This window comes from Tribolium madens, unplaced genomic scaffold (assembly GCF_015345945.1).
Source record: "Tribolium madens isolate multiple individuals breed KSU strain unplaced genomic scaffold, Tmad_KSU_1.1 Scaffold_91;HRSCAF=231;Tcas5.2_LG7, whole genome shotgun sequence".
Classification (NCBI taxonomy): Eukaryota; Metazoa; Arthropoda; class Insecta; order Coleoptera; family Tenebrionidae; genus Tribolium; species Tribolium madens.
The window spans coordinates 3,801,603-3,827,162 of record NW_025401063.1 but is presented as its reverse complement, the minus strand read 5'-3'; the positions used below and the strand labels follow the sequence as shown (position 1 = coordinate 3,827,162).

Sequence of the window (25,560 nt, the reverse complement as noted above, 5' to 3'; positions counted from 1 at the left end):
AATTTTTAAATATTCACCAATTTTTTGCTGATTTTAACTTTTTCGTTTGAATTAATTATACATATTGTGACAAGAAAAGTTATTAATTTTTTTGTTCTTCACAACAGACAAAGTAAATATTTGAGAAAATCAATTTAAAGAACCTTTAAAGGAAATTTGTTTAGTCAATAGACTATTTTATATTGAAACGATTTCGGTGCATTTCCATTACGCGTTTTCTTCAACAACAATTCGACTAGATTTACAGTTTTTTCCTCTTTTTGCCTTCTTAAATTGTTTTTACCGAAAGTAAATTTTGATCTCAGAAGACTGTGTAAAAAATTAAAGCAAAATAAAAACAAACAACAAAACAATGATCAACATTATAATGTAGGTAGTGATATTTTAAAAATTTTGCAAGGCGTATAGAAACATTGAAACATTTGGTGAATATCTAATTTTTTATTAATTTAGAAAGTGTTACTTTATTGTTTTTAATAATTGCAAAAATGCAATTTAGTCACATTTTTAAAATTAAAAAGTCTTTATTTAAACTGTAAGAATAAACTATGAGAATAAACAATTAACAACGTTTGATTTTCCGCTGCTGTTTACATGAACAAAAATAATACAACAAAAATTTTATTATTTAATATAAAATGCATTTGTGAATAATTTTGATACAAAACAAATCCACCAAACAAACAAATCCGGCAAATCCATTAATTTATCAGTGATTGTAAACTTTCTTTTTAAATTATGTAATTATTTTGTGTTGAGTTACTTAACATATTGATGTACAAATCACTTTTCACTTATTTTTTTAATAAAACAAAAGTATTTCTCTAAAATTTGAGATTGCTTTGTTAAAAATAGTCCAATATTTGATTTTTGCAAGTATTTTTTATGCAATGAGCACAAACAGAAGAAATTTAGTTTTAAAACAAATATAAAAAATTAAAACAGATTAGGTAAAATATAAAAAACGGTGAAACAAAGAAGACATGAACACTTTTTCTATTACAATGTAAAGATATATTTCAAAACTATCAAAAGTTTTTATCAATTTTGAGTTGGTGTCATTTTATTTATTGAAAATGAAGCGTTTTCGTCGTAAATACGAATATGTTATTTAATTAAAAACTGTTTTTTAATTTATTTAAATTGTTTTAAATACAAAGTAACAATAAATTTTGTTTACTTTCAGACAAAAAAATTCAACAAAATTTCAAGTGTCTATTATCCCGGCGCATGCACCATTTTTAGATTTTATTAAAAAATAGATAAAATATTATTGGGAATTTATTTTTTAACCAAATAAACGTATTTTGGTATTGTTTTGTTAAAAAACGTTTACTATTTAACGTTATCACGGCGCATGCACCATTTTTAGATTTTATTAAAAAATAGATAAAATATTATTGGGAATTTATTTTTTAACCAAATAAACGTATTTTTGTTATTTTGGTATTGTTTTGTTAAAAAACGTTTACTATTTAACGTTTTCAATTTTTCTTAAGTGAGCGCAAACAGATAAAGTTTGGTTTTAAAATTATTCTGTAAAAATTTAAGACAATTCTTGTTTCTCAACTTTTGTTAAGACATGAACTTTTTTTTTCGTTACAATGTGAAAATATATTCTGAAAATAAACTACCTGAGGTTATAATAATTTTTTTATTAGTTTTAATGTGGTATAGTGTCATTTTGTGGTGAAAAAAAAGTGTCTTCATCGTAAATTCAAACACATTATTTATTAAGAAAATGTTTCTATTTTTTTTGTTTGTTATAGACACTAATTGATAATTAAAATTGTTTATTTTGTACTCAATGTTAAAGAGTGCTCTTATCAATTAATTTCAGTAGATAAAGTAGTCTGTTATCGTCTAGTGGAATAAAGTAATTTTTATCTACTGTTTATGTTTAAGAATTTTTAGTAGGTGAGTAGAAAATTAAACAAAATATTACACACGACGATAAAGATTGTTTATCTACTCGTGAAAAAAGTCCACTCCTGATTTCGTCACTTTTTCACTAGTAGATAAACAATTGTTTTATTGTTTTGCATAATAAATAATTATTGTTTTACTGCTGCATAAATGAAAAAATTCAAAATAAAATGTCAAGATTTCACTAGCCCGGCGCTTCCACCATTTTTGACTTACTTTCAAACTTTTTTTGTTGAAAAATGTGTAAAATATTGACAACTTATTTTCAAATAAAATAAACGTATTTTCGTAAGCTTTGTGTTCTTTGTTAAAAATCGCCCCACATCCAATTTTTGCACGTCTTTTTATTAAGATTTCGCCTTTTCGCTGCTTGTTAAAAGTGTAAACAGACCGGTACGATAGGTAAATAGCAAACAGCGCGGTTATTTAATGCTTCATCCCATGCAAACATGACAGAATGAAAATTCCTAACATAATAGAACGCCGAAGGTGAAGCATAGCTTTCGATCGCTGACATCGTGACACATTTATGCCTTTTTTATTCTCCAATTCAAAATTATTTATTGGCAACTACACATTCCCGAAATAGCAAAGCTGCTTTCGTACTTGTTCGAAAACAAAAAGCGCGGAATTTATTGGCCATCTGTCGATGAAAAAAATTTACGACGGTTTTGGAAAAATACGCCGCATTGTTGGCAAATTAATTAAGTCGTGTATTATGAGAGGCTTGTATGACGACGTCGGCGCCATTACGGCGAATTAATTGTTAGTTTGACACGAGGACTGGCGTCTGATTTTATGATGGAGTGACTTTGGGCGTGCAAATTCACTGACGTTGAGCATTAAATATTTGCAGCTGCATTTTGGGGCTATGCTACGGTTTGGAAACGGCTTAATTACAAGTTAAGCGGTTTGCTGCTGCTAATGTCATAAGGAGAGACAAACATAGCCACAGAGGTAATATACAGGAATTCCACCGGCGACAACTTGGGCTCTTGTAAATCAACGATTTATTTTCATACTTGAACTTTGATATTTTGATAATTATTAAAAAAAAAAACTGTTTATTAATATTAATATATTAACGTTGTTAATTAATTTACTTACATACTTGTTTTTGATACAAATTAAACCACAGGAGCTTTGATCTTTGTTAAGACTTTATTAATTTAGTTAATTCAAGAGCTTTGTTTGACTACGTTAAGGCTCTCCATTAGTGTCTAAAATTTATACGGAAAAACATACAAATTTCACCCATGTGTAAAATCTGTATTTTTTAATTCTACAAAAAGATCCACGTCTCTATCTGTGAATAATAGCATAGCGTACCCCGCTATGATGTATTTTTTTCAAAATATTACTTAGATTCTCTAAAAAATTACCATTATTGTAAAACTTTGCCCAGGTTTTTCTTTGTAACGGTGCAACATCTTAAAACAATTTTTTATTGACATGTAGATAATTAAAATATGCACCTCGCTACGTTCAATTTGTTTTTATAATATAAGCTAAATTACAAAAAAACTTTAAAAAATGGATGCAACCCCCATTACTCTTGGACCGAAAATCTCAAGCTTCTTCCATGATTTACAGCTGTTATTACCCCCCATCGAGGGTTTAACCCCTAATAATGATTTTACACAAGCGGTACCTGCAAAAAGCTTTTCTTTTTGTTGAATTTCAAACTGATGATATCTGGTTTTAGCTACATTTTTTTTAAGTCTAGTAACATTGTGGCCAATTTATTGAACATTTAACTGCATTCAAATTTAATTCGCGAATTATTCGACGTTTAAGAACGCAAAATGAATGACAACAGAATTCGAAGCAGATACACAGTGTGTCCCCGGATAGGGGAAACGACTCTTGTAAAAGATAAATAAATTTCGCTCTAAATTAGCACTGCTTATTAGTTAAAAATTAATTTCTAACATAATTTTAGTTTAAAAAAATCAGGTATACGTTGGAAATTTAAAAAAAGTGCTTTTTTTATGTAGCAAATCATTGAGTTCTTCTAAGAAAACTCTTGTACAATATAAAAATATCTCGCTCTAAATTTGCATTTTTTGAGATTTAGCACTGCTTATTAGTTAAAGACTAATTTCTAACATAATTTTCGGTTCTTCTAAGAAAACTATAATAATATAAGAATTCGTTAGAAATTTGATTTAGTTAATCCTGAAATTTTAAAGACCTAAATCTTTCTCTTTTTGGCAGAAATTACTAATCTTATCGATATTTTTGTCGATTCTCAATTAACTGCATTTGGGCGAAAACGATCCTCGAAAAATCGAAATTTGAATTTGCCGGGCTAATGTTACTAAGAAACGAACTATCAAGTCATTGTTGTCAAAGGAAAACTTGTCATAATTTGACTTGATAGTTCGTTTCTTAGTAACGCTAACCCGGCAAATTCAAATTTCGATTTTTTAAGAGCCACTAGAGCCTAAATAGAGTTAATTGGAGAATTGACAAAAATGTCGATAAGATAGCCCTTTTCGAGCACTACAAGCTAAATTAATCAGATATTAATTTCTGTTACTCCTGAACCGGAAAAAAATAAAAACTAATTTCCCATGTTAATTTCCTATATCAAAACCTGCCTGGGACAACCGGTATAAACGAATTATAGGAGATGGTGATAGTAGAGTTTATAATAAAATAAAAAATATTAAACCATATGGCCCGGATTATTATATTGAAAAAATCGAGTGTAGAAACCATATCTTGCGAAATTATTGTAATAAATTAAAAGAATTGACCAAATGCCAGAAATAAGAATTTTATTAGAATTAAAATTTCGAACGGCTGTAGTAAGTGCGGTCAAATATAGAAAAAATAAGTCTGACCTCTTACACATAAAAATATGTGATCTAAAAATCGTCTACTTAGTGCAACAACTAGATAACTTAAATTTTAGGCATTTCTAAAGTATTTGTTGCAGTACTTCAAAAACCTAAAACCTTAATTTGTGTCACATTAAAAAAACAGGTTAGTGTATTACACACTTGTATGACTAACAATAATAATTTTTGATTACTTTCAAGATGWAGTTTTTTGTCTTTTAAATTTTTAAACTGCAGTTACTCAAAACTATAAATTTCAAGTTATCTAGTTGTTGCACTAAGGAGACGAAATATTTTGAATGTTTTTAATTAATTACTTTATTTACTGATGTATCAGAAGTAGGGTAGTGCCATTTAAAATATTCAACTTGAGGTGGCTGTGGCTTCAAGGCTTCAAAGGTTTCACCGAAACGGTTTCTCGATAACTTTCAGTTCTAGAAATATGGCCGATTGCAAGTTTTAAAATTGATACCCTGTATGTGTAAATGTGTAATTTTATTTTATAGTGTATAGTGTTTGCTAAGTCTAATAAAATATTTTGTGTGAATATAAAGCCATTTATGGTCCTTACAATTTCTTTTTTATTTGTGTTCGTTTATAAAAGATTATTTATCCTCATAAAAAACATTTTTAGAAGTATTAAAGTCGGTAAAAATTTTAATTTAAATAAGCAAAGTGCTTTATAAATATGCAATTATTATTTCGTTTATTCATAGTTCAGAAACTGTTCCATTTGCTACCGAATAAATAAGATGTTTACAACATATTAGTGCTTAAAGTATTAAAAATTTATAGAATAATAAAATAACTGAAATGATGCAGCTTTTCAACTAGCGTATTTCTGAAATGAAATTGGTTTTGTGTATTTTTCTTACAATTTATTTCAGACTTGATTGTTTTTATATAGCAAGTAAATGAACAAAATAATCAGGACGCTTTGCAAGTAACGAAATCATAATGCTTATGAACAAACATCACGCGTCAGTATCGGAATTTGTGTTTCGATTTTTGACAGTGTTTGTTAATTTAACTAGTGCAGTTAGAAGTGCAAAATGTCGAATACTGATGATCTACAATGAACTTCTCTAGAAATTGCTGAAGCAGTCAAAGAGACAAGAAAGAAACAACATTGGTCATTAATGTTATGGTAAAAGAAAAAACGCCTAAGTGCAAAAATACTCCACAGCTGAAAAGTGAAACTTTTACTTGTGTTAGTCACAAAAATGATCACTTTTGTAACGTTTTGTGTATTTTACATAATTGCAATTTTACACCAAAAAACTTCTTCGAGGAAAAATTTGCGTTTAAAGAAAACAGAGATTACGGCTTATAACTAGGTACATTGGTGCTTAAAAAATAAAAAATTACAGAATAATAAAATAACGAAAAGATGCAGCTTCTTAACAAGCGTATTTCTGAAATGAAATTGGTTTTGTGTATTTTTCTTAGAGTTTATTCCAGACTTTGTGAGATTTGTTATTGTTTGTAAGTGCAAAACAAATAATGTAGATTAAACTGTTTGCAGCTAAAAATTAAAAATAGTATACAGGGTGATTCAGCTTAAATGACCCACCTGACCTCTCTTGGCAGACAACACCTAAGACATTATTCGTTTATTCCTTGATTCAAAATTAAATTTTCAAAATATCGAGAAACAAAGAACGATATTTTTCGATTCATGAAACTTTCAAAATTCGAATATGAATCAAGGAATAATTGCTTTGTGTATTATAGGTTGTCTGTCAAGAGGGGTCTAATGGGTCATTTAAGCTGAATCACCCTGTATTATGTTATCAAGTTGATTGTTTATTTTATTGAACGTAGTGAGGCAAATAATTCAGCTGAGTCGTATAAGCTCACTTTTACTTTTATTTTACAAATCACATATACTTTTTTGCCCGCAAACGTAATCAGATCAAAAATAAAGAGCAACACTATAATTAGCAAGTAAATGAATAAAATAATCAGAACGCTTTGCAAGTAATGAAACCATAAAATGCTTATAAACAAACATCACGCATAAATATCGGAATTAATTTTGAGATTTTTAGACCCATTTATTGATTTAGTAGTGCAAAATATCTAATGCTGATGATTTGCAATGAACTCCTCTAAAAATTGCTGAAACAGTGAAAGAGACAAGAAAGAAACAACATCCGTAAATGTCAATAATGTTATGGTAAAAGTAAAAACGCTTAGGCTCAAAAATATGTTTTTTTTTTCTGTGGCTAAAAGTAAAACTTTTACTTGTGACATTTAGTCATAAAAGTGGTTACTTTTGTGACGTTTGCGGATAAACTTGTTTATACAACTACATGATTGCGATTTTAAAGCAAAAATTATTTTTTTGAAAAAATTTGTTTCCCAAAAAATGATAAATTACAGCTTACATATTAGTGTTTAGAGTATTAAAAATTTATACAATAAGCGTTATTCTGAAATAAAATCGGTTTTGTGCTTTTTTACAGTTTACTTCAGACTTTGTGAAATTTTTTGTTGTTTGTAATTATAAAAATAATCTAGATTAAACTGTTTTCAGTTAAAAATTAAAAGATCTGTTTATACAACTCCACAACCGCGATTTTGATTTTCCAGTAAAAATTATTTTCGAGTAAAAACTGTAATATTATCGATTACAACTGAACTTTTTAAAATAAATAAACAGAAGCAAGTAAAGCAAAAATTTGTGCCTTGCTTAGACTTCTACACGCATTGTGAATATTTTATGGCACACATCCCCCAAAATCCCCAAATCTACTCGCGCCAATTTATTACAATGGGCATGTAAAGCATTTAATCCCGCTTTATCTTTCCGTTTCGGTTAGACAGCAAAGAGAAATAAAAAGCGAATTTTTTCCCCCTGTCAGCAATCATTAGAAAGGGCACACTTAGCACGGATTCTGGCATCTCGTCGAGTGTAAATACCGCGATATGAGCCATTCTAGCAAACGCAGACACCTCACATAAACACCAAACTGGAATTGCTCATGTTTACTGAAATTGAAAGGAATTGTTAATATGTGGGGGAATCTTCGTGGAAGAACCTGAATTGCACTTTAGTTTTAATTAAGGAGAGTCTCTTCAGGGTTTTCAGTGGTTTTTATTTAAATTTTGACCCCAAACTGATTATTCCTTTTCTAAACCAGATCACACTTTACAGTCGGCCGTAAAAAGTGAATGGCAGTTATAAAAAGCAACAAAAAGAGTATTAAAATTCCGGGTGTTATGGCGTTTTCAGTAAGGTTTTTTGTTTGTTTATTGAAATGTTTCTGGTGTAATCTGGATGATTGTGTGCCTGCTTTTATAGCCGCGTAATTGAATTAAATTTGCTTGTGATTCTTGCTACGATTTAATCAAGCCAAGGGTGGGTTTTGACATTTTTCAGTTAATAAGGGATAATGTCTTTCTTTTTTTTTCGTATAAAATAAGATTGAAGAGAGTCTAAATGCGAAAAATAATTGCATCCCTTGTTTAAAGCCAAATTTATAAGCCCGGGCCGAACGTGAGCGCATTCCAAATCAGTAAAAATCTGCGATTGTGGATTGTTTTTTAAGCTGGATTTGCTCCAATTCCATTACACGGAATGAATGGGGATGGATCGCAGAGAGCGAGTCCGGGTGCCACAATAATGCTAACAATGACGCTTTTGTGCTCTATGAAAAAAATTTAACTGTGAGCAACGCAAATATGAAGGTGCAAGGATCGGTACTCACGTGAAATTAGATACAATAATAGTTATTTCGACATTTGATGCGAGGAAACATTAACGCTTTTAGGCTTCCATTTGGAGGGTGGTAGTGGAGTTTGAAGATAACTGACTTAATCTGGATTAGATTACGTGGAAAAATTGATAAGAGTGAAGAGGAAATTACATCTTTATTAGTGTCAACAAGTTTTTAATAGTCATATTAAAATTTCTAAGCAAAGCAGTGTTACCAGGTGTGGTAAAATTTCACCAGATCTGGTGATTTTCATGTTCGTCTGGTGATTTGATGAAAACTTTTGTAAAAATTCTAACATCTAGTGATTTTTTAGAAATAAAAAAAAACGGTTTTTCGAGCATTTTCTACTTTTTCAACCAGAAACTTGATTATTTCGTTAAAAACTCGAAAAACCACTACATTGGTTGAAAAGAGTTCTTTTTGTTTTAATTTATCTTTGTCCTTTTCGAATACTTTTTCAACTAGAAACACAATTATTTCGCAAAATTTTGTTAAAAGTAGGCCAAGAATTCAACAAATTTGTTTAAGCATGTTTTTGAGATAAAAACAAAAAAATCCTAAAAATTTTGTTGAAGCAGGCAAAAAATTACAAATTAATTTGAAATTGATATCATTTTTTAGCTTGTTTTACCCGACTTACTTCGTTTCTGAATCAGAAATTCATTTATCATTTATTTTTTTTATTAATCTTCTCCAAACACGCTTAAAAATCACAAAAAGGATTGATATTGATTTTATTTTGTTTGTTTCACTCGATTTTAACTAGTTTTTGAACAAAATTAAAACAAACCACAAAATTTGACCAAAAATGCTTTTAAGCACGTTTTTTAAAATCTCAGGTTTTTGCTAGATTTTGCTAAAACAAAATTAAGTCTAAAATTATATTAATTTTGCATTTTTTGAGCCTTTTAGTAACTAGATACGTAATTATTTTCCAAAATTGTGTTGAAAACAAGCCAAAAAATCACAGAATTAGGCCGAAAAGCAGGACATTTTGCTTTTTTAACGCGAAGTAAAATCGCAATCTGGTGAAAATTTAACCTTTTTTTTAACTCAGATCTGGTGAATTTATATTTTTGATCTGACAGACTGACACAAAATCTTAAAAATGTAGCAGAATTTGTTAAAACAGAAAATTTGCGCTAAAATCTCCTAAAATAGTGACTAAAATACTGAAAAATGTCCATTTTACGACAACAGTAATATTAATAAAAAAACTGAGATACATAACAGAATGTCTACTAGAGTTTTAACAAAAATTTAAGAATAGGAGAAGTGAAAACTAAAATTCTGAAACAGTACAACAATACTGAGCACAACAGCAGATTCTGTTAAAACTGAAAATTTAGATATCTTTAGAAACAGAAGCAGAAATAGAAAATGAATGAAACGATTAGAATTGATGTTAGAAATCTAATTAGCAGAACTTGCGATTTTTAAAAAAGCGCACTAAAAATCTGAAAATTGCTGAAATAATTTTGCTATGTTATGTATCAGATTGAAGACAACTAAAAAGTTAGCAATTTCTTTAAAAATACTTGAGAAAGTATTAGTTGCTGAAAGTTTGAGAAGAAGAGAAAAGAGAAGAGAAAAAAAAGAAACAACGTATTAGAAATCTAAGAGTGAGTACAGTGATGCTATTCTAAAAATAACTGAAAAACGTATGTAATAATAATAGCAAAATCTGCTAAGACTGAAAACTTGTATCTCCTTCTGAGACAGAAGAAAGAGTAGAAAATTGAAATAAAAGATCAGAAAAATTGCAAAAAACCAAATAATTTGTAAAATCTTTCAATAAAAACATGGAGAAGAAACATTGCTGTTAGCAACAAAAATAATACGAAAATTCTGGAGTACATAGTAAAATGTCTACTAAAGAAGAAAAGCAGAAATCTAAGAATGTCGTGTAAAAACTTAAAATTGTTATTGTCAGAAAAAATATCTAAAAAACGGAATTTAGAAACAATACAAAAAAACTGACAAAAATATCGATTCTTCTGCGATATATTTTGAAAAAAGAAACAAAGAAAAGTTAGTTTAAGAAAATAGTCTAAAATAATGAAAGGAATTTAAAAAATTAGCAGAAATAGTAGCCCAAAAAAGGAAGAGAAAACAAGACCAGAAGTTTGTTATAGCAGAAAAATTGTACAAAAAATCTGAAAAGTATAACAGAATTTTCTAAAACATCTTCTGAAATAGTGACAGAAAGAGGAGTGAAAAATTGGAGATGTTTCTATCGATTGTTAATAGATTTTTAAGTTGTTAAAGATTACAAAAAAAAAACTAAAAATTTAAGTGTGGTGTAAATGGACTCTCATTTAAAATAATAACTAAAAAATTATAGTATAACAATAGCAACAAAATCCGCTAAGATAGAAAAATTGCAGAGAGCGAGTCCGGGTGCGACAATAATGGTAAAAATGAGCTTTTGTGCTCTATGAAAAAAATTAAACAGTGAGCAAAGCAAATTAGGACGTTGCAAGGATCGGTACTCACGTGAAATTAGATACAATAATAGTTATTTCGACATTTGATGCGAGGAAACATTATCGCTTTTAGGCTTTCATTTGGATTATGATAGTGGAGTTTGAAGATAACCGACTAAATCTCGATTAGATTACGTGGAAAAATTGATAAGAGTGGAGAGCAAATGACATCTTTATTGGTGTCAATAAATTTTTAATATTTGTCAAAGTTTTGCAGATCCAAGATTCGAACATCGGATCTAATTTCCAATTCAGTCGTGGCAATAGTAACTCGTCGTCATTAAAACTTTGCCAACTTGGTGAAACTCCAGCACAATGTTGTGTTTTTGCTTTAAAGGGTTTGTTTGTTGCACAGCACCTCTAGGATGTAAATGAAAAACGTCCAACTTACGAATTCTAGCTATTAAGAAGTTTTGTGGTCCGAGTAAATTCCGCCAGAAGTAACGAACAGCTCCTTTGCGGGCTTTCATAAAATGCCGCAACTTCGTCCTTCTTACTGGAGTTTCCCATTAATACTCATAGAACGGGAAAACATTAGGACAACCCGAGGAAAATTGAAAAATCTTTCGTCCAATTTTTATGTAGCAATTCGAAGTGTTATTAAAATTCTACAAATGATGTTGTCTTTGGCGAGTTTCCACTCGCTCTTTTTTCTCCGAATCGTGAATGAGCAAGTCTAACTAATTTTCTTCGGGACTTATTCATTCAATGTAGCCCTTTTTCTTCAACTACAATAAGATGCAAATTTATCATTAGGATAAAGAGAGGTGGCAGACGGGCTTGGCTGAATTCTTCATCGAATGGCCTCAAGAGACTGGTTTATTATTTTAATTAGCCAACTTTCAAACAGAGAGAAATGTTATGAATACATTATAAATGTAAAAAATTGTATCCAAACTAGATTATTTTAAACAACTGTTACTAATTATTGCAATAAAGTTTTGTCATTTATTTCACCTGAAAATACATAAAATGAATTTCAATAAAACGGATTGGTTTTGAGTTAATCAGTTAAAATAATTGAATTTATTATCTATTGTTTTGCAAAACTATTATCGTATTTAGTGTTAATCACGTACTCAACTATATTTTTTTCAAATTTGACCCAACATGTTTTTAATGCATTTTTCTCAGTTTCTTTTACTATTATAAGCGAGGAAAGTACCTTACTTACTTTTTTTATCTATACACATTTTGCTATTACACTTATGCACATGTTTAAACGCTCTTAGGCGGCATTTTTTACCATTTATTTAAATTGTTAGATTTGAATTCCCGAATTTATCGAAGTTCTAATAATAATAATATTAATAATAATCTAACCCGGGACTTAACTCAAGAAAGCCGCGACTTTATGTCACTGTGCCACCTCGCCTCCCACCAGTGTCTCAGCTTTCATTTTTGTTTTTTTATTTTTATTTATTCTCAAAATTTTTTAAAAATATATTTTTGAATTTGTACGTTTTACGTATTTTTTGTTTTTTTTAAACCTCTAAAAGTACATTTAAACAAAATTTAATGTTTTGAATTTTTTCGATTTTTGTGAAAATTTTGGTCGATTTTCGGTACTCAAGCGTTTATCAGCTAATAACTCAAAACCTATTTTTGATAGATTACTAGTGTTTAACGTTGTTAAAAAGCACTTTTAATTTTAACCATTTTTTTGATCGAGATTTACAAAATAAAAAAAAAAGAATTTTTTTTAATAAAATAGAATATGATGTGAATTTGATTTGAATTTATTTTTTCTTATAGATCTCAACGCGCTGATTTTGAATTTGTTAAGTTTTTTGATCTAGCTTCACCGTAATCAGCGTTTAAATTTTTTTTGTAAGATTTTGACTTCGCAATTTTTTCAGTGGGTAGTTTTTTTATTTAATTTTGAGAATCTTTTTTTTTTATAACTTTAATAGTTTGTCGGAATTGTAGTTAAAAAGTAAAGATTGTAAAAATTTAAATGTTTTTCTCTTCAAGTCTATAAAACCATAAAAACGTCAAAATTTGCTTTAAATTATCTATTTATTGAAGCAAATCCGAAGTCATCTGCTGGTTTCTGGTTGTATTTTTAGTTATCCATTGAAAAAATTTATAACTCGAAAACTATTAGTCTTATTTTTTACATTAAAATGGTTTATTCAGACAAATTTTTCAATTATTTTTATACTGGGTAATTTTAACAAGTAATAGTAGAGCTCCAAAAGAAGTCAAAATAACTAAATGTTCATATTTTCTGGGATATAAAGGATGCAACCTCTATTTTTTGTCGTTAAAAAAATTGTCAAAAGATGCATATAAACAAAGTTTGATCTTTTTGATACAAGGTTTACATTGTATCTACAACAAAAAAATGGATCTAAACTTTTTACCTTTCTATAATTTTTTTTATGAGGACATTTTTTTCTATGCTTGTTTTTGGCAATTTTATCTCAATTTTTTTAAAACAACGTAATAAATTAAAAAAAAAAAAAATGTATTTGACGAACAACTTTGTATCCAAAAACCATACTGACTTATTTTGAGCTCTTGTTAAAATATTTGCACATACTTTAAAATCACCTGTATATTGCATGAATTTTTGATAAAAATAAAGAAAAATGTTTGGTTACAACCGAATATACTGTTCTACTGCTTTATTGCTCAATGACTCAAAAACCTTTTTATGGAAAAAGTTCATTGATCAGTTTTACAATTTTTATAAAAAATGGGTTTTTATTCTTGTTTTAATAACTTTTCTGAGTCTTTAGTATCATTATTGGAAGTGCAAAAAACGTTATTTGGTCCAATTTGCTTTAATTACCTGACATTTTTAATTTTTATTTGTTATTGAAATAATTGATAGTAAAGAATATAATGCTCAAAATCTTCTAAACTATTAAGAATTTTGCAATCTTTAACGCAATGGAAACAATTTCCTTCTGTCTAAAGCAATGTATGTCACCGCTTAATCCCGCCATTACAATGCGCCAAAATTGGTGTAATAAGTCGAAATAACGGTAATGTTCTTAATTTTCCGGTGAAGAACACCACCTGCTACACACAATTTGTATTCGTTGTCTTTAAACCCGAGGCTTTTCCTTGCAACTTCATATTTTGTCGTTTCAAAAACGATGGTTTTGTCATCGAGTGCCCGAGGAAGTTTCAAGGAAGGCTCATTTTCCTTGCAAAAATAGACTCGCTAGCATTTTAAGAACTTGAGAGCATTGTGTAAAAATCCCAGATCACAAGACCATTTTTTCATTTTGATTTGTTCTTGAATAATAAATTCCGCTTATTCATCTTAAATTAGCTTTGAAAATAGCCTGGAAAGTCTGCAGCTCTTTATTTCACCCGAGCTCCACCCTTTCCATTAAATCAAATTTTGTTCAGTGTAGTGCACAGTGTTTCGATTTTAAGCGAGCCAATCCCTGACTTATAGCTAATGCGAGTTTATGAAATTGATAGCAATAATTCTTGAGGCTCGGATCGGAAAAAATAATAAAAAAATATTGTTCTCGTTATTGGTCTTGTGGCAACCCTCCGTTTATCGGAAATAAATAATTCATCGTTGCACCTACATAAAATATTTTTTCTGGTTCTCATTAAATTCAAGTCAAAATACGCGAATTTACATACTTTTGTGGATATTTGATGTGTGAGAGCTAACCGCGGATGATATGGAAAAGATAATGTCGTGCGCCGTATTCGGATCGCTTACAACCGAAATCCTGCTCAACCACAATTCATGCATATTAATGATGGCGTGTCTGACGTGTTTCGTGGTGGTTTTTTCGACGACGAGTTAGTCGACGATGCCGCGAAACGCAGTCTTTGTAAAAAGTAACTGAAGTGCAACTGAAATAAACATGACATAAACGCGGCTATTTTCAACTGAATCACTGTCAAATTTTTTTTTTTTTGAAAGAAACACATAAATATTACTTCAATGAGTGAAACATCATTTTTTACGTGATTTTATGACAATTGTTTTGTTTTTGCGGAAATTAAAAACTCCACTCATATTTCAGGTCAACAGCTGAATTACAATCAATTAACATACTGAAAATATTGGTTTCCAATAAAAATGTATTGTAAACAATTAGATTTATAACTGGAATCAAAATCAAATCAAAATTTGTTAACTTGCTTTATTTTATACAAGGTGTTCCGTTTTTTGTTACAAATTTCAATAGATGATTGTATATTTAATTTTAAGACAAAAAGTTTTCTATAATGTTTCTAAAAAAAAAGAGTACGTTTTTTAAAGGGTTTTCCCAGAGTTTTTCCGAATATTTCACAATAGATCAAATTACAAAATTTTTACAGCTAATATCTTTTATACACCTAAACGAATTCCAAGATGAAATGACGAAATTTTTAATCAGGGGCATCCTAAACAGTAAAACGAATTTAATTTTTATGTTGATTAAAAATTCTAACATGTTATTTTTGAATTTGTTTAGGTGTATAAAGGTTATCATTTGTACCAAATTTTGTAATTTTATCTAAAATGCTTTCGAAAATAGTGAAAAAAATGCAGCTTCTCAACTGAAAAATTCGTAATTTTTTTATTAGAATGAAATAAAAAGGATCAATCTTAGTGTTATTAAAGAAAGACACTGATTAAGTCAAGGAGCCGTTAACTTTAAAAAAATGTGTACAATTAATTCCAAATCCAAAAAAAAATCTACCTAAATTCCAGTAATTCCAAAAAAATTCTACACCAATTTCAGAAATTCCAATAAACCATCATAATTCTATATGGAATTATAAGAATGAATTCCGGTAATTCCAACTTGATTTTCGTAATTCCAACTTAATTTTCGAGATTCGAAAATAATTCCTGTATATAATTCAGTTCTAAGAAATTTAACGTAATATTAAAAAGAAATTATTTTCGATAATTGTAAAAAAAGAATTCCAGAACTCCAGCAAAAGCTCTGTTATTTACAATGGATTTCAATAATTTTAAAAACTTTCTCCAAAATTAATTCTTATAATGCCAAATTAATTAATGTAATTCCAAATTCAACGTAATTTAAAAAAATCTTCGATTAACTTAGGATTAACCTTAGTGTTATTAAAAGAATATTACAAGACACGGATCAAGTGGAAAAGCCGTTAACTTGAAAAAAATGGGTACTAATTCCAATTATAAAAAACATTCACTTAAACTCCATTAATTAAAAAAAAAATCCACCAACATTCCAGTAATTATAATAAATTTTTATAATTCTATGTGGAATCATAGAAATTAATTCCGGGAATTCTAACTTGATTTCCGTAATTCCAACTTAATTTTCGAGATAATTCCTGTAATTCTGAATAAGTTCTGACAGTTCTAAAAGATTCAATGTGACAGAGAAAAGAATCTATTTCAGATTATTTAAAAAAAATCCAGTAACTCCAGAAAAATCTCTGTTATTTACAATAAATGTTAGTATTTATAAAAAATTCCACCAAAATCAATTTCTATAATATCAAATTAACTTCTATAATATCAAATTTAACGTAATTTTCAATAGAAATCATCTCCGATTATTTCAAAAAGAATTAATTTCAGTAATTTCAAAAAGAATTCCAGTAATTCACAAAAGATTAAAGTAATTCTAAAAAATTCCACCAAAATTCCAATCGTAATTCCATTGTTTTCGGATTGTTTTCTATAATTCCAAATTAATTCCTGTAATTTAAACTGTAATTTCAAATTAGTTGCGATAGTTCTAAAATATTCAATGTAATTTTCAAAAGAAATTAGGTACCTCTGATTTTTTCAAAAAAAATAATTTTAGTGATTTCAAAGTTTTTTCCAGTAATTCACAAATAATTTTATAAATATCAAACAATCTAAAGATAATTTTAACAATTCCAAATAATTTCAAATAGTTCTAGGCAATTTCGATTAAATTAAAAAAAAAACTATAATTCCAGAGGTAATTTTTTTTAACATTTTTTCCATGTTTCTAGTACCTTACCTTACAAATTTTTTATCTCAGGCGCGAGTATGTTTATAAAAAAATTTGTCTTAAAATTGAATATTCTATTTTTTGTTTAAATTTAACACCATAAAAACCAAACACTTTGTATTTTTAAATAAAAATATTATTTTATTTAAAATTTGTATCAGTAAATACTTTTATTTTTTAAATTGCTTTTCAAGATTTACAGAAAAAACATAATAAACATTATTTTTTAAATTATAATCAAGCAGTGGACATATTGATTGCATTTTATTAGAAATTATTGTCTTCAAGTGTTACATTTTTTTTAAGATAAGTTTTAAAACAACAATAAAAAATACATAATATAGTTAAATTCATATTAAAATTTACACAAATTACTTAAATTAAATTAAATACTTATATTCAAATTTTGATTTTAGATTTTTTCCCGGCGCATCCACCAATTTTATTAAATCGTTATAATTTTTTTTGATCAAATCATTGAATAAAAATTTTGTAAAACTTTAATAACAAATTCAATTTTCATAGTTTTTGTCAACTTTTTTTATAAAATTTAAAAAATTAAAGCAGTAATTTTGTTTTACATAATAGTTTATTTATGTATCAAGACACTAAGGTTTTATTTTTTATCACAAATGTGTGTTTAATTGCCGAGGCAATAAATAATTCCAATTCGATTGAATCCCAAAAATTTGTACAACTATAATTTCAGAGGTAATTTTTTTTAACATTTTTTCCATGTTCTGGTACCTTACCTTACAGAATTTTTCTCCGGGGCCGAGTATGTTTATAGGAGACTTTTGTCTTAAAATTGAATATTCTCTCGTGTTTAAATTTAACGCCTTAAAAACAAGACACTTTGTATTTTTGAATAAAAATGAAACAGTTAATGAAAATGTTGGGTGTGTTGTTTGATGCGTGCTGGCCGTAAAAGTGGCACTCATCAGCGCTGAACTTCTCCTGAAACCTGAAACCATATAATCTCCCAACTGAAATTTAAAATCTGAAGTGAAATGCGTGTAATTCCCCTAAATTTCGTAGCCAGCTATAATTAACATGCTTTCACGCAAGGCTAATTTGTAGTTGCGTCCACGCTAATACATTCATTACCTCTTTCCCCTTGAGGTAATTCCACTGTTTACCTCTCGTTTATTTTAAAAGTACATAATAAGATGTACATAATTAACACATAAAATAACGGAGTATCCCGGCACGTGCACCGTCCTTATTATTATTAAATTCTGGTTCCGGAATAAATGGCGTGTTCCGGGCCTTTCGCAAAGTCGACACTTTCGGATTAATCCGAAAAATGCGGAATCCGGGCTAAACAACGGCCTCGACCGTTGCTGATTCGAATAAAAATAACCTGGGTATTTGCCCTCCCAGGGGGAATCGATCTTTCAGGCATGCTTCACTTATCACATGAAAAAATTAATGAAAATGGCGTATGTTGTGGCTTCAGCAAGTCGTAAATTGTCCCTATCTGCGATAAGAGGACACGAAATTGAGTTATCTTTTCGGTTTACGGCCAAGAACATTTTCGGCGCCGACGGAAACTTCAAGAGTGACGAGTGAAAGGAGCAGAAGGGACGAGTTGCGGACACTTTGTTATACTCATAATTTGAATTTACCGCTCTTTTGACTGTTGAGACACAAAGGAAATGTTTACGTCGGGTGTTACTCTCTTGAAGTGGTGCTTTTTTAGGTGTTGGGGTGAAATTACGACTGTGTTTACGAAACATGATATCATACTCCTCTTTTGTTACACTTTTTATATTTATGAAGCATTCTGTTGAAAATTTTAAAGTAACTATGCTTGCGTATAAAATTAAATATTTATATGCACACCTAGATGTTGCTACCTTGCTTTACTAAATGTTTGTTTTATTTAAAATTTTTATCAGTAAATACTTTTATTTTTAAACTTGCTTTCGAAGATTTACAGAAAAAACATAATAAACATTATTTTTTTAATTGCAATCAAGCAGTGGACATATTGATTGCATTTTATTAGAAAAGTCTTTTAAAGATATTTTTTTTAAGATATTTTAAAATAACAATACAAAATACATAATATAATTAAATAAATATCAAAATTTACACAAATTACTTAAACTAAATGCTTAATAATTAAATAAAACACTTATATTTCATATTTTGATTTTACATATTTTCCCGGCGCATCCACAATTTTGTAAAGCTTTAATAGCAAATAAAATTTTCAGAGTTTTTAAACTTTTTTTTTTTATAAAATTAAAAAAAAAATAAAGCAGTAATTTTGTTTTACATAATTAGTTTATTTAGTTATCAAGGCACTAAAGTCTTATTTTTTATCACAAATGTGTGTTTACTTGCCGAGGCAATAACGGAGGCGAATAAAACACATGAGTAATAAAAAATGACGACTTTAGTGCCGAGGTGTAAATTGAATTTTTTGACAAAATTTGTGCAACAATATTTTTGAGGTTAAGTTATTATTACCATGACAATTCACAATTGACACTTTTTTTACTTTAATGGGTCCAATGTTGTCAAATTTCTCGTTTCAACGCGTCCATAAAACGCAAAGTTACTAATCACAAAACAGGAAAAAAAATTTGTAGAATAAAAAATACTTATAAACGGATACACCGTAGCAGAATTATAACAGTAATTTAACGACACTGTTATTAATGTTTACAACTAACATTACACAAAACTGTAGCATAATGAACTACTTTAGTGTCGATTTTAGACTCTTTATTGACGATTTTATGTAACTTTAGTCATGATTTTGGAAAAAAAATCTTTTTAATTTTTTTTCTGTTTAATTTACATAACAAATAATTATTATTTTTGAATAAATGCAAGTAGTAGGCAAATTGTTTGCAAATTTTACAATTTTTTTATATAATTTAAAAAAAAATACAATATAACGAGTGTTTTTTTTTTAATTTGGTGTCAAAGCTATCTATGAAAGTTTTATTGTGAAAACCTTCATATTGCAAGCTATTAAGTACTTTGACACCTCGCGGGGTGAGTGTAAAATTGTGGTCCGTTCACAACACACTCATTTCATAGCCAACTATGACGCCAAATTTAAATGAACACCCATTATTTTTCTTGTAAAGGCTAAATACCGTTAATAAATTATTATTACATAATTAATTAACAAAATTTAAAAAAATGACAAAGTTTGAATACTTGATTAGATTAAAAATTAAATTTTTATTTTAGATAATTTCTCGGCGCTTCTACCAATTTTGTTAATTTGCTATAAATTTTTCTTTAATTAAATTAGTTAAATTATTTAATTAATGAAAAGTTTTGTAAAACTTTAGTGGCAATTTATGTCTAAAAGCTTTGTTTTTTGTTAGTTAAAATTAAAATTTTCAGTTTTTGGAAGCTCCTTTTTTGAAATTGAAAAGATTTAGATCAGTTAATTTCGTTTTACGTAAAATTTATGTTATAAGCGCACAAGTGTGTCGTTTGCAAGTAACTTCAAGGCTTTCATATTTCATTTTTTACTCTTTGCGACACTGTACTCTCTTATCTAATCTCTCGGTTGTATAACGAGAGCTAAATTTTGTTGCTTTTACGAGCGCCAGATGTTTAAAAGGATATACTCGATGGCGCGGCTAAGAGCATAAGCATAAGCATTAAAGCAAGTAAGGATCCTCATAAATTTTGCAACTTTTTGTATACTGATTGATTGACGCTCTTTTACACAGATCCATATGTCTGGATGGGTATTTGAAAAGTAAAGCCATTTGCAATAAAAATGTCCACATCAATCACACAAGTCCATATAAAATTTCTTGTGTGCATTATTTTTCGATAAATTTTCATGTGACACATTCAGAAGAGTACAAATAGAACACTTCATGTAATTGTTTTTTCAAGGGGGAATGATGAAATTCCTTGTTAAATTTAAGATAGAAATTAGCCCTCATTTGTAAATTTTGGAGCTAGCTTAGCACTCCAGCTAAAAAAATTAATTTATTAATCGTTGATCGATTTTCTTGGAATTTTATATTTCTAAAATTTATTGTAAGAGAGCCACCGCTGGCAAAAAATACCAAAAATTGTCTTTTTCTTTGAAAATTTGTTTCATTTTTGACAATCGCATCTGTCGAATTATGTACTTTTGAATTTGTTTCTAAGATTTGGCAAACGGTTTCAGGTCTCATTTGTAAATTTTGGGGTTAGCTTAACACTATAACGACAAAATTGCTCTAAACTGTACTATTTATTAACCGATTTTGTTCAAATTTTTAATGTTGGCAGTAATTCAATTCAAATTTGCTTTGAAAAAGACGCAAAAATAATGAATTTAAATTAATTTTTCCACGAAAAATTAATGTTAGATAAGGGATTATTTTGTCTTTTTTTCTCAGTGGATTCCAACAAAATGCAGATTAAGACTTCAGAAGACTTTTAAAAATGATAAATTTAAATTTGTTTCCTTAATTGGCTTTAAAAAATTCATATCTTTTTCCCTTTAATGTAATAAAATCGCAAAGTTCTTGTGTGAAAAGTTTGTTTTCAGTTGGCAATAAAAAATTACTATTATCAACAAATTGACAAAATTTGGACAATTTGTACAAATGATCGCAGAAATAATGAGTTTAAATTTAATTCTCTATTTGGCAATAAAAATAAATCGTTTTAGTAATAAAAAATAAAGACTCTGGAAATTTAAATTTGTTTCCCTTATTGGCTTCGAAAAAACTAATTTTGCAATTTCACGAATTTTTACTTTTTATGTATTTTGTTAAATTGTCTCAAAACTATACCTCAAGCTGTCTACACCTTTGTAGACATTTGCATAAAGACTATTACGTCACTGTTTTGCCTTTTTCAGATCACCCTTTCCGCTTTTCTATCGTTTTCATTTGATTTTCTTGAAGAGTGTCAGCCACATTTACGCAAAATGTCAACAACTGTCAGATTGAATGATTGAAATCCAACGCATTCTTAGTGATGTTTTTTTAAACGTAAATTTAGGCACTTTTAGACCTTTTTTCTCTATGAAACTCAACTACTTTGTAGAATTATGACTGAATTTTTGTTTCTTATCTTCACTCAATCTCTATTTTTTGTCGTTTTCTACTTTTAGTGATTCCAAATTTTCCAACAATTTTTAGGAAAAAAACAATTGTTATCGTGCGACAAAAATGGTTAAATTAACGTTTTATATGTGTGTGACAGCATTCAAGCTATCGCGTTTTAGTAAGGCATAATAGCTAAATTGGGTAAATTTCTCGAATTCGCAAATGTTTTGTAAAAGTAGTGGATGGGACAGCTATGTAAAACTCATACTATCTGATTCGAAAAATGTTGAAATTGTTGAGGGCTTCGTCCCCGAGTAGAACTCACACTATCAGATTGTGTCAAAATTTATGCGGCAAAGCCGCTCTAAACTTTACACTATCAGATTTTGTCAAAATTATAACCTCACTAGAAATCTATTTTTTGTTAGTTCAGTGGATACATCTAGTTTTTGTTACGTCGATAGAAATAATAAATTCATGTCATAACCTCAATTAAAAAAATAAATTAAATTACACATTCCTTGGGCACATTTCTCTTATATTGGGCTCTCATAAAAAAACAACAACAATTCAGAAATCACTACCTAACTATTTCAAGTCGACCAGTGTACAAATTTACTGGGTTTTATATTGTTTTTGGCGTACGTTTCAAGCATTATTTCCGTCATCTGAGAATGAGAGAATAACCTTAATTTACACATTTTTTCGCCAAAATGCTTAATAAAATAAAGAGCTCTTGTGTGTTAAATAACACTTTTCGTGTTTTCATTTGACTTTCTTGAAGAGTGTGAAACACATGGACGCGAATTGTCAACAACTGTCAGAAATGTCAGATTGAATGATTGAAATTCAACGCACTCTTGGTTGTCTTTTTTCAAATTTTCATTTTTATGGAATTTTGGCCCAAATAATGTTAATTAACGAAAATAACCCGTTCGTTGCAGTAAAGGTAGGATTGAATTTTCATTTTTCATCATCGTTTATTGTCTAAACTTTCATATTTTTTGCTATAGTGTCTAACAAAATTGCTCTAACAATTGCTATTTTGTGCGAGAGAGATAGTTAGTTAATTTTTACACGGGTTGAGGGCGTTGGAGCTATTACGTTTTAGTAAGACATAACAAAAGATAAAAATAAAAAAAACTTAAATAACAGATAAATAAATGTTTTATTTCTGAAGTAAGAAAAAAACGAACAAAAAACAAATCGTTTTTCAGGTTTTGTTAAGGCCGATTAGTTTGATCTGTTAAATGTGGGTGGAAATGGTCGAGTTTAAGAGCATCCGTTTGCCGGCTTAGCTTATTATGTGCGTAAACGCTTCTGGGAAGGCTTATTGAAAATCAATTGGCCAATATACGAGGATATTATTGTAAATTGGCACGATTGGTGCGTACTTCCCCTGCATTATTTTCCACTTTTACGCCAACATTGTCCCACGCGGGCGAATAACGTATCAATTTGAGTCTGGTGGAGTCTGACAGAGATATAATTGAACGCGGCTTATGCCATGTGTATCCAAAGTCGTATCGTTACGATTAATATCCTTCATACATATTCATCGCAAAACAAGCCACGTTTCATGCTCGATTTTGATAATCGCCACAAAATTAATATGGTAATGGTTGTGACACGTGCTCACAATTTCGAATTTACTACAATTCTCAATGGATAGATCGAACTGAGAAATATCTACGAGAAAAAAGTCCGGAACTGCATTACGTTAGGGAGTTGAGGAAAGAACTTGGACGAAATTAAGACCGAATGCTTTCACGTCGGTAAATAAGTTGGCTACTGAAAAACAACGTTAAAATATATAAACTTGTATCTTTACTTTAAATTTTAACTTGTATTTTGTCATTTGTCTTGTTCTTTGTTTTCAACCAAATGCGTCAAATTTAGCCCATTTTGACATAACTTTTTTGGTATTTTTCAACTTTTTAGCTATTGGTACTTTGAATTTTTTACTTTTGCTTAATTAATTGTAATTTAACATCAATCATTTTATGCTTAATAAATTCAGAAGTTTAAAAAAAAACTTTCACTCTACAGTGTTCTCCTAATTGAGTTTACAGGAGAAAAAATTTTTTCGCCAGAACTTCAAAGGAATAACATTTTTTGCTTAACCTAGAACGAGAAAATCTGTAATTAAAACTTCATTATTTTGACTCAGTGGAAAGAAAAATAACTTCACAGTTTTGGCGTAAAATCAAAGATAAACATTGTTTTTCTCTTGTAAAGTCAATCCGGAGACATTCTCTACAGTTTGGATATAAATATAAGATATGACTTAAACTTTTAAAACTATTTTATAATTGTTTTCGAAAAAATATGATTATAATTTATATTTTTCTACGACCCTAAACAGAAAGCAAGTTTTTCTACTACAATTTCAGAAAGGAAAGTGGCCAATTGCAAGAAAAATTAAAAATCTTTCTTTTTTCATCTAGTAAAAATATAGACGGTGAATAAGAAGCAGGTATGGATCTAAGCATTTTTTTAATAATTTGCATTTAAAAATAATAATTAATAAAGATTAAACTGCTATAAAACTTGTGATCGTGTTTTGAGAATAAAATCTTATTTTGTTTTTGAGTTATGCGTTTTTTTGTCAAATTACCTAACAACTTAATTGGATTTCTTTTTTCATAAAAATTGAATAAAATGTAGATAGTTTTGGTAAAAAAAGTTTTATAGCGGGTTATAGTGAAAAAAAAATTTTTTGCAGAACTCAACAAGAATAAATTCTGAACATTTTATTCTACATTTTTAAAGTATTTTATCAGTTATCACTCATCAATTAGTTTTTTTTTAAATAAATAGTTTCAGCAAAATTCGTTTGATTCTTTTTATTCACCCTGTATATAACCTCTCTTATACATGCTACTAGATTTAAATTAATGGCAATTCTGAGGTACCAAGAAAAATTGTTAGTTTTGAAGTTTTTCTTGCTGAGTCCTAAGAAAAATAATGTGTTACACTGGAGAAAAATGCTTTTTTCTTCTTTGAACTTGTGGGAAGAAAAGATATACTTTCTTTTGCTCTTACGTTTTATACAAAAACTATTACTCGTTATTTTGATATTAAAGAAATATACAGAGTAATTTTTAAATAATAGGCAAAATTTTACATTATAACATACACAATAAAAAGTCTTTTATTAAATAAATGCAACAAACTGTTAACTTTCTGTTAAACAAATTCTAAATGTAGTTGTGTTTATTTTATATTTTAAACAACATTTGTTTTCTAAAGTAAAATTAATACAAAATACGTTTTAATCAAACCTGACCCAACTTGACATAACCGTAACACTGAAAAACACACCTAAAGCATAATTACGGTAATTAATTTAAAACCAACCTGTATATTGTGTTAAAAATAAAAGAATCTAAACTATTTGCTTAAAAAATTACTAGCAAAATATTTTTTAATTTCTTTATTGTAGAATATAATTTTGAAATAAAAGCTTTTCAGACTGTGCTGCTCGGTAATAATTTGCTCTAGTATAATTAGGATTTTAAATCTTTTTGTATCGTAGATTTGTTCCTACAGTAACTTAATTCGAAAATTAATAATAATTAATTTCTGGCAAAAACTGGTAATTTTTT

At 28.6% G+C, this 25,560-nt stretch overlaps 1 protein-coding gene across 1 annotated transcript in view; it reads left to right on the top strand.

Moving 5' to 3' along the window:
* LOC123010828 (lachesin-like) overlaps nucleotides 1-25,560 on the top strand; it is a 107,438-nt gene that overhangs the window by 20,053 nt on the left and 61,825 nt on the right. The gene's annotated exons all lie outside the window — the stretch shown is intronic.